Genomic DNA, 10,996 nt, shown 5'->3' with positions numbered 1-10,996 from the left:
CTGTTTGATTCCTCTGGGTTCTGGGGCTTCTCTGGCCAAAATTTTTGACTCCTGGCTAGTTGTGGAGACTCCAAAGTGGTGATGATCGGCTGGGGGCAGTGGTTCGTGCCTGTAATCCCAGCACTCGGAGGCAGGCGGATTGCTTGAGCCCAGGAGTTGCAGACCAGCCTGCGCAAATGATGAAACCCCATCATTACAAAAAATACAAAACTTAGCCAGGCATGGTGGTGTGCCTGTGGTCCCAGCTACTCAGGAGGCCAAGGTGGGAGCCTGGGGAGGTTGAGGCTGCAGTAAGCCATGATCGTGCTGTCGCAGTAAGCCATGATCATGCTATCGTACTCCAGCCTGAGCAACAGAGCAAGACCCCCTCTCAAAAAAGAAAAGAAAAGAAAAAAGCAATGATCAAGATAGGTCTGGTTACTTAAGATATGATCATCCTGATGTAGTCTCTAGAATGGTCTGTCTTACTGTAGACTCTGCCCCCAGAAAATGCCAAATTTTGATCATGCATAGAGCATGTCATGGTTTCTAAATTCAATTCAAATAAGCATTAGACATTTAATATGTACCCTAACTTGTGCAAGAGGCTAGGACTAGAATGGCTCTAGGACTAGAATGGCTTAGATGAGTGTATCTAATGCACGAAGCCCCTGAAGATAGGGATTATGTCTTAGTCACCGCCACATCCTTAGAAATGCCTACCTAGAGCTGAGTGCAGTGGTGTGTGCCTGTAGTCGCAGCTACTCAGGAGGCTGAGGTGGGCGGATCACTTGAGCCTAGGGGTTTAAGTCCGTAGCGATATGGCAAGACTCCATCTTGGCTGGGAGCAGTGGCTCACACCTGTAATCCCAACACTTAGGGAGGCTGAGGTGGATGGATTGCTTGAGGCCAGGAGTTTGAGACCAGCCTGGGCAACATGGCTAAACCCCGTCTCTACTAAAATTACAGAAATTAGCTGGGCATGGTGGTGCACATCTGTAATCCCAGCTACTCGGGAGGCGGAGGCACGAGAATTGCTTGAACCCGGGAAGTGGAGGTTGCAGTGAGCTGAGATCATGTCACTGCACTCCACCCCCTGCCAAAAAAAAAAAAAGAAATGCCTACTTATAGTAAGTACTCAGAAATGCTTTAAGTTCAGTAATGAAACTAGCCCATTTCATTGCAGAACTTACCAGAAAGAATTTAAACCACCGGTTTGGTGGTGCCTCATTGACTGAGTACTAAATAAGTGCCAGACTTTATTGTATTGGTAGTACATAAATGAATAGACAAGTGGCAAAATTCCAGCCCTAAGCACACAGCCTAGTGAAAGAGACCAGTAGATAAAAGTAAATCTGTAGTTGCTTCACATGTTCTAATCTTGTAGCCTGGGCACTCGGATTTTGCTGTTCCTGAGCATTACTTGGTAGCTGACTTGAGCCATGCCCTTAGAATCAGGCTCTATAAATACGTATGGGCTAAGCCCTCAGAGGCCATGGGAATGTGGAAACGATATGTTGGGTCAAGTGTAGAGTATCAGTCCATGATGATAACTTTTTCTAGACCCTCTTCTGGGCTAAAATTTGTTTTCAATGATGGGGACATTCTAAGAATTTGTGGAGCTAGAATTAAGAAAGAAGTTTATATTAGACTTCTCAGAACCTGTAATCTACCCAAGGATTTGACTTTTAAGTGGGGAGGGTGACCATAATATGCATTGTGCCCCAAATTTACTTGATTACTGAATCCTCTTTTTGCCAAGGAAGATGTTGGAACTTTAGAACTTTAGAAATGCCATCCTCCATATGTCGCAAAATTATTCTACTTATATTTTTTACCTGCACAATTTATTGAGGTAATGATTTCCATGTCTACACTTAATATATTACTTCCTTTGTCCTAAACTGAGTCAATTGTGAGGAATCCATAGATACCTACTTTTTTTAGATTTTATTATTATTACTATTTTTTTTTTGAGACAGAGTCTGGCCCTGTATTTTAGATTTTAAAAATGTACACTTGCAGCCAGGCACCATGGTTCACCTGTAATCCCAGCACTTTGGGAGGCCAAGGTGGGCGGATCACTTGACGTCAGGAGTTCAAGACCAGCCTGGCCAACATGGTGAAACCCCATCTCTACAAAAATTAGCTGGGCGTGGTGGCTGGCGTCTGTAATCCCAGCTACTCTGGAGGCTGAGGCAGGAGAATCGTTTGAACCTAGGAGGGGAGGTTGTAGTGAGCCGAGATCACACCACTGCACTGCCTGGGCGAAAGAGCAAGACTGTCTTAAGAAAAAAATGCACGTTTTAATTCTCCAAAGTTGTTTACACTTTCCCAAATATACCTTAAATCAGCTCTGTTTAATACTCATGCCTCATTAATGCACTTTTAATGAACTTTGAATTATAAAAGCAGCGTATGCTTGGTACAGAATTTTTTTTTTTTTTTTTTTTTTTTGAGATGGAGTCTCGCTCTGTCGAGGCTGGAGTGCAGTGGCGCAATCTCGGCTCACTGCAACCTCTGCCTCCCAGGTTCACGCCATTCTCCTGCCTCAGCCTCCCAAGTAGCTGGGACTACAGGCGCCCACTCCCACGCCCGACTAATTTTTTATATTTTTAGTAGAGATGGGGTTTCACCGTGTTAGCCAGGATGGTCTCGATCTCCTGACCTCGTGATCCTCCTGCCTTGGCCTCCCAAAGTGCTGGGATTACAGGCATGAGCCACTGCGCCCGGCCTGAGAATTTTTTTTAACATTCAATAAAAGAAGACAAGTATTCATAATTCCTTTACTCACAGAGAGCTGTTATTTCTGATCCAGTGGTCCCCAGACTGAGGGGTGAGTGAGAATTACTCAGGGTGTGTAGGTAGACAGAGATCCTTAGGCTCTGCTTTCAAAGACTTAATTCACTAGGTCTGGGGTAATATCTGCATTTTTAATAAGCCCCCAAGGTGATTCTGAGGTATATGAGTGGCAGACCATATTGGGAGAAAGAAACTGTGTATTCTATGCATTTTTAAAGTTTTGTGTATGTTTAGATATTTTGTATGTGCTTCTACCTATGTTTGTATATATGTACATTATACACATGTACACATGTATATTTTTACATGTAGGCTGACCTCAACTGTTTTTCTCATTTAGCATATATGAGCATTTCCCCACGGCATTAAGTGTTCTCTGAAAGCATGAATTTAATGATTTTCTATTATTGCATTCTGTAGATACAGTATCATTTAACCATTTTTTTATTTGGAGGCAGTGAGATTGTTTTCCGTTATTATAAATAATACTATCACGAATATTCTTATGCATAAATCTTTATCTCTGAGTATTTCGTTCCTTAGAATTGATTTATCTGAGGGTGAAAATCTGACTTCTTTTTGGAGGTTTTGCGTAGGAATTGCCCACTGGTTTCCATGCTCTTTTACACTCCTAACAGCAGTGAATAGGAGTGGCCTGCCTCGGTATTCTATCTGGAGATGATATGGAGTATCATCAGCTCATGACCTTGCTAACTCTTCTTCCCCAAGACATTAGTCCTATGAAGATTATTTTCACCTCCCAGTGCAAATAACTTTGTTATGTCTTGCAAGTAGGACGTATTGTGATTTCCTTGAATACTCTTATGCCAACTTAAAAATTTGGTAGTTTTTACTTTAAGGGTAAAAATCCTTGCTTCAAATATGTCCATGACAGACGTACAGTGAAGGTACTTTTTTACTAACAAAGGTATAAATTTATCATGAAATGTGCTGGTTCTGTCCTTACTGATTGATGGATTTTTCAGGTAATGAATGAGTCAGCATTTTTCTTACATGGGAAGACTAAAAAGGAAGCGCTGGTAATGCTTTGAATGTTCCCTCTTGGCAGGATAAGAATAGAGCGGGGGGTGGGCCGGGGGGAGAGGGAGGAACGGGGAGCGGGTAAGATGGCAAAATTCGTTTCTTCCTTAGTAGGAAGTAAACAATGTCTAAAAGTGAAAAATAAATAGTACTCTAAGCATAGTATGTTTTTAAAAAGCAGAAGGGGGGGAGGAGGGACTACTAGATGAATAGTTAAGAGTGGAAGAAGGGATCAGAAGGGTCAAGGGGTGGGGAGGGATGGTCAGGGGACCGCTATTTTTTATTAGCCAAATAATATTAGCACTATTTGATATTTTAAACTATTTGTGTGTATTCATTTACTTCAAAAATTACATTAAAACACACATACAGATAAGATGCTGCTCTGAGTAATCTTATCAACTGCATGTCTCCCCATGGGTACTCCAGGCAGTTAACAGCTGCTCTCAAGCCTTTGTAACATTCCAGTCCCATTCTCCATACTGCAGTCTGAGTCTGTGTGTTTTGTTTTTTTCAAAATGCACATTTGAGTCTCACATTCCCCCTGCTTGAAACTTTTTAGTGGCCATATCTTACCCACCTTCCCAATCTAATCTTCCTCTATACTTCTGCAGCCCCAACCACGTGGGTCTTCTTTCAGTCCTTTGTCAGGACTTTCTGTTGTCATGAAGCCTTTGTTAGGCCTGCTCCCTCTGCCTAGAATGCTCTTTCTCCTCTCCCCAAGTTAACCCTTACTGGGCCTTCAGATCACAGCCCTATAGTCACAGCCTCATGGAAACCTTCCCTGGCCTCCCCACTAGGTAGCATATTACTCTTTTCTTTTCTTTTCTTTTTTTTTTTTTGAGATGGAGTCTCGCTCTGTTAACAGGCTGGAGTGCAATGGCGCAATCTCTGCTCCCTGCAACCTCCGCCTCCCGGGTTCAAGTGATTCTTCTGCCTCAGCCTCCATAGTAGCTGGGACTATAGGTGTGCACTACCACGCCCAGCTAATTTTTGCATTTTTGGTAGAGACGGGGTTTCACCATGTTGGCCAAGATGTTCTTGATCTCCTGACCTTGTGATCTGCCTGCCTCAGCCTCCCAAAGGGCTGGGATTACAGGCGTGAGCCACCACGCCCGGCCGCATATTACTCTTAGAGCACCTGCACCTGACCTGCCTGGTGCTTGGCACTTACTATTTTCATGTTGGTTCTGTGAGCGATATTTCTCTTTCCCATTAGCATTGTAAGCTTCTCAAGAGCAGAACTGTGTCTTTTGTTTCCCTCTGTGCCTAGCTTGGTGCCTGGAACATATTAGGCACTCGATAAATAGTGTTGACTGGTTCAGTTTTCCCTGTCATCCTGTTATTCAGTTAATATGCAGTGCCTTGTTTTCCTAGGAATTCTTCCTGATCAATATTAAAAACAAGCAAAATTTCCATCCCTAGTCTCTGAAATAAAAGTAGGAAGGAGGATAATGGTTGTATATGACTAGTGGGGTGAATCCTTTTAAGTACTAATTTTAAAGCTTTAGTTTTGTGTCATACGATATGCAGACAGAAACCTGGACCCATGGGAAGGGTTGGAAAAAAGATTTACTCTGCCTAAAAAGTTGGGATGTTAGCTTTTGCAATGTGTAGGGAAATCAGAACAGAGAGGAGACAGCCAAGCCCTAGGCAGGAGTCTGGAGCCCTGTGCAGGTAGGAAAAGTGGGAAAACTTTAAGAACGCAGATATCTGATACTCAATTTCATGTTTCCTGCATTGCTTGGAATTAAATCCGTACTTTCTACCTGACTTTCTTTGAAGTCTGCTATACACACATGACTTGGGGATCGCTTCCCCGCCCTGCACACCACCAAAAGAGAACAAGTTCTAAATTCCATGACTAGGTTGACCTGGCAGGGGGCAAAGGACAGCAGGGAAGAGAGTGAGACAATCCCCAAACTCATACAGTTCACAGGAGCTGAAGTCAGAGGTGATTACATGAACCAATGTTTCCCAGTTATTTTCAGAACATTGTGAGGACATTTACCTTAACATAGTCTATGGAATGAGAGTGTCGGGGTTAAGCCAATTTCATGTATATCTTAAAGGACAGGGTAACTCCACCTGACATCTAGACACAGATATTTCTGTGTCCTTGATATGTTTCAAGGGTTAAAAGGCTGTCATATCCAGTATAACAAGGAAGTTTTATGCGGGGAAGCAGTGCCTAAGTTTATGCAAAGTAAAAAATATTTCCACCCCTAAATAAAGCTAGCTGAGAAGCACTGCTGCTCAGATGTCAGGATGCTAATTATACACCCAGCAGACATGGAAGGTACAAAGATGACATGCACCCACGAAAAAGTAAAAGGGGAAAGGCAAGGAATCAAGTTTTCCAGCTATATAAATCTACCTTTAATTGCCAGAAATGGTTCAGGCAGCCTCAGGTAGAGAACTACACAATGTTTAGTTCACTATCACCAAATGAAACCAAGGTTATCTGGGTTGTTTTCTACATTGTTGTGGCTTCCAGACATCATAGGCTTGTCTGACTATGTCTCCTTGACACATCCTGGGCTGGAAGGACCTTGTCACTTTGCCTTCTAAAGTGCTGGGATTACAGTTGTTGACCCAGACATGGGTACTTCTAAGGTACCCAACTCAAATGCTGATCCCAACTGGCATACAAAGGGCCTTCCCATGGAATACATTTTCACACAGCTAGCAGATAATAGGGCACAATCCTCCCCAGCATGCCTATACCAAGAGGCAGTATAGCCTAGTGGAGTGGTCTTCAGGCTAGGTAATAGTATCCCTGGAGATATGTAAAGACTTTTCTAAGGATACATAGGCATATTCTCATATGAAATATTTCCCAAAGTTTATTTTCCTGAGAACTATTGCAATCAAAGTGTTTTGCTGTAGATTGTGTATTGTTCCAGAACGAAAAGCCTCTGGGATACCAGTGAAAGGGATAATTGAAATATTGATATTGAGGTTGAAAAAAATGAATGATTAACACCTTCTTTTATAAGTTAGGTAGTCTCCAACTTGTTTTGAACAAAATTGAAGGAGGATCTAATCTGTCCAATGATAGATTTGTTTAAGCAGCTTTACGGAGATGTAATTCACATGCCATACAATTTGGTAGTTTTTCATATAGTCACAGAGTTGTGCAACCATCACCACTATCAATTTTAGAACATTTTCAGTATCCCCCAAATAAACCCCATACTCATTGGCACTCACTCCCACTCCTCTCCATCCCCCAAACCTACTGTCCCTAGGCAACCACTAATTTGCTGTCTCTATCGATTTGCCTATTTTGGACATTTCAGATAAATGGAGTCATACGTTATGTGGTCCTTCGTGACTAGCTTCTTTTAGTATAATGTTTTCAAGATGTATCCATGTTGTATCAGTCCTTTATTCCTTTTTATGACCAAATAATATTCCATTCTGTGGAGATACCACATTTTATTTATCCATTCATCAGTTGATCCAATAATAGATTATGAAAAATATTGTCTCCAAAATTCGTATATCAGGAATGAAAAATGAGATATTGCTACAGATCTTATGTTTGTAAGATATTGCTACCTGATATGTCCGAAATACTATTTCAACCTATAATCAATGTAAGAAATGATTGAACTATTATTATACATTCTTCTTTTCATACTGTCTTTAAAATCCAGTGACTTTTTCCACTTACAGCACATCTTAATTTGGACTAGCCACAGCTAGATTTATAGGTTGAAATAATATTTTGGACATATCAGGTTAAATAAAAGACATGACTAAAATTAATTTCACCTGTCTCTTTTTGCAGTTTTTAATGTGGGTAGTAGAAAATTTTAAATTACCTATGTGGCTCACATTGTATTTCAACTGGACAGCGCTGCTTTAGACAGTCTTTCTCAGTGCCAGCAGAGTGGTTCTTTAAAGATACAATTCAGATCATGTCACTACTCTGCTCAGAACCCTCCAGTAATATCTGATCTCACTCAAGAGTAAGTCAAAATCCAGATCAAAGTCTACCAGTTCTTGTGTGATCAGCCTCCACTCCACCCCCTCTCTCTCAGGTTCAGTGTAAATCAAGTTCCAGATTTTGCGAAACCTGAAGTTTACATCATGGGAGAAAGGAAGGGGAGATGAAGATGGGTTCTTGCTAAGAAAAAGAGTACAAATTATGAATTTATTTATTTATTTATTTAGAGACAGAGTCTTGCTCTGTCCCCCAGGCTGGAGTGCAGTGGCACGATACTGGCTCACTGCAGCCTCCACCTCCGGGGTTCAAGCAATTCTCCTGCCTCAGCCTCCTGAGTAGCAGGGATTACAGACTGGGTAATTTTTGTATTTTTAGTGGAGACGGGGTTTCGTGATTCACCGTGCCCAGCCAGATTATGAGTTTAGAATTAGGTACTGTGATGGTTAGTACTGGGTGTCCACTTGACTGGATTGAGGGATGCCTGGATGGCTGGGGAAGCACTGTTCCTGGATATGTCTGCGAGGGTGTTGCCAGAGGAGATTGACATTTGAGTCCCTGGACTGGGAGAGGAAGGTCCAATCAGCTGCCAGAGCGGCTGGAACAAAGCTGGCCGAAAGGGGGAAGAAACAGCTTCCGGAGTCCTCTCCCGCGCTCTCTCTTCCTGTGCAGGATGCTTGCTTCCTGTCCTCCTGCCCTTGGACATCAGACTCCAGTTTCTTCGGCCTTTGAACTCTGGGACCTGCACTGGCAGCCTCCTGGAGGCCCTCCGCCCGTCGGCCTCAGCCTGAGGGCTGCACTGTCAGCTTTCCTGGTTTTGAAGCCTTCAAACTTGGACCGAGCCATGCTCCCGGCTTCTCTCTGTCTTGCAGACAGCCAGTCATGGGACTTCGCTAATCCTGTGAGCCAATTCTCCCTGATAAACTCCTTTATATATATACACATACATCCTATTGGTTCTGTCCCTCTGGAGAACCCTAATACAGGTTTTGGTACCAGGAGTGGTTCTAGAGGAACATAATTTTAAGCATAAATTTCCTTTGTCGGTTTTGGGGTTTCTGGAGTTGGATATCTAATCTGATTAGACCCAAATGCTAAACACTCTATTTCTAATAGTATGGACAGCAGTAATAGTCCTTGGCTTGAACTGTTTAGAGAGTTATGCAAAATACATGCATTTCATATTCTGATTCCCTGTTCCTAAGAGGCAAGGAGTTCGGTGACTCTATACATGATACCTTTGAACATTTGTGGAGAACCAAGGAATATAATGAAGTTGGTTTGTTGCTCCTAAGTTCACTGGGCAAAGTGATGAAGGAAAAGGATGAGCTCAGGGATTCTATTTCCTGGTTCTAGATACACATACACAGCCAAAAAGTTTCTCAGGGTGCCCTAGGTAAGAGTCTTCTCTTCTGTGGACAAAGAGCTGAAATTGCGGAAAATCAGACACAAGCTCTTATGCAAGTGGCTGACCTGCAATGGAAGGTTCATGCTTAGCCTCACCAAGTGTCTACTGTCAAAGGGAGGGCTTTGATTGGGAAAGAGTGGGACCCTGTAAGTCGGGATGGGAATATAGGGGACTCTGATGAAGCTGGGGACACCTGAACAACTAAATTCTGATGAGCCTTTTTTGCCAGAGGAAATGGCGTCTCCACCCCCAGTAGTGGCAACATGCTTTTACCCACGTACTCCAGTACTAGCCTTTCTATCTTTGAGATTAACCCTGCATTTTCCGGGGAAATAGTGATGTCCTCCCTTGAGGCAGCTGCCAGGAAAGACAATGCTGGTTCTCCTCGGGACCCATCCCTACCCATCTTTGCCTCTGGACTCTAACTGGACTCCAGTTCCTACAGGCCCCTAGAGGTGAGGTTCAGGTTATGACTCATGAGAAGGCATGTTACGCTTCAAATACTAATCAGACTTTTTGGGGGCTACTGGATGCTGGCTCCAACTACTCGAGTTTTCTAATTTACATGAGAAGAAATCCAGGGAACAGGTATGGGAATGGATATTAAGAGTGTGGGATAATGGAGGAAGGACCATAAAGTTGGATCAGGCTCAACTTATTGCTATGGGTCCACTAAAGATTCTGCATTTAATGTTGCAGCTCAGGGAGTTAAAAAGGGTTCTAATAGTTTTATTTGCTTGGTTTGCTGAAACATGGATCAAAAGATGGCCCACTGTGAGTGAGCTGGAAATGCCTGATCTCCCTTGGTTTAATGCAGAGAAAGGATCCAAAGGCTTAGGGAGATTGAAATGTTAGAGTGGATTTGTCAGTGAGGACCTACTCATCCCAACTGGGAGGGTCCAGAAGACACACCAGTACTTTGTGAAACGGATTTGTGAAGGGAGCACCAGCATCCTTGAAGAGCTCTGTGATTGCTCTTTTCTGTATGCCAGATCTTACAGTGGGAACCGCAGCCACTCAATTGGAAAACTTAAATGCAATGGGAATAATTGGATCCCGAGGTGGCAGAGGCCAAGTAGAGTACTCAACCATCAAAGGCAAGGTGGGCATGGTTAGTAATGGATAGCAGAGGCAAAGCAGCAATCAGAGTAGTCTGAAACCTGTACAGCTCTAGCATTGGCTAATTTATCATGGTCTTCCTAGAAGTGAAGTCAACAGGCAGCCTACTATGTTCTTACCTGATCTGTATAAGCAGAAAACTTCCAGGTCAAGTGAACAGTAGTCCAATTTGAATTACAAAACAGAGAATCATGGTCCTTCAATCAATTTCCAGACTTGAGCTAGTTTACAGACCCAGAACCCCTTGAATGAAAGGGAGGCCAGGTCCACTTGAGGAAGGACCCCACTATACTACTGAAAATTTATACTGTTAATCTTTCTCCTAACCTTCCTCAAGGAGACCTCTGGCCTTTTAGCAGGGTAACTGTGCTCTGAAGAAAGAAATAATCAGACTTTTGGGGGGCTACTGGATACTGGCTCTGAACTGTCATTGATTCTAGGGGAGCCAGAACATCACTGTGGGACTGGGCATGGTGGCTCATACTTGTAATTCCAGTACTTTGGGAGGCTGAGGTAGGCAGATCACTTGAGTTCAGGAGATCAAGACCTGGCTGACCAAAATGGTGAAACCGCATCTCTACTAAAAACACAAAAAATTAGCTGGGCCTGGTGGCATGCATGTGTAGTCCCAGCTACTTAGGCTGAGGCAGGTGAATCACTTGAACCCAGGAGGTGGAGGTTGCAGTCAGCTAAGA

This window comes from Macaca mulatta, chromosome 18, assembly GCF_049350105.2.
Source record: "Macaca mulatta isolate MMU2019108-1 chromosome 18, T2T-MMU8v2.0, whole genome shotgun sequence".
Classification (NCBI taxonomy): Eukaryota; Metazoa; Chordata; class Mammalia; order Primates; family Cercopithecidae; genus Macaca; species Macaca mulatta.
The sequence above is the reverse complement of the archived record's forward strand: the minus strand, read 5'-3'. Positions refer to the sequence as shown.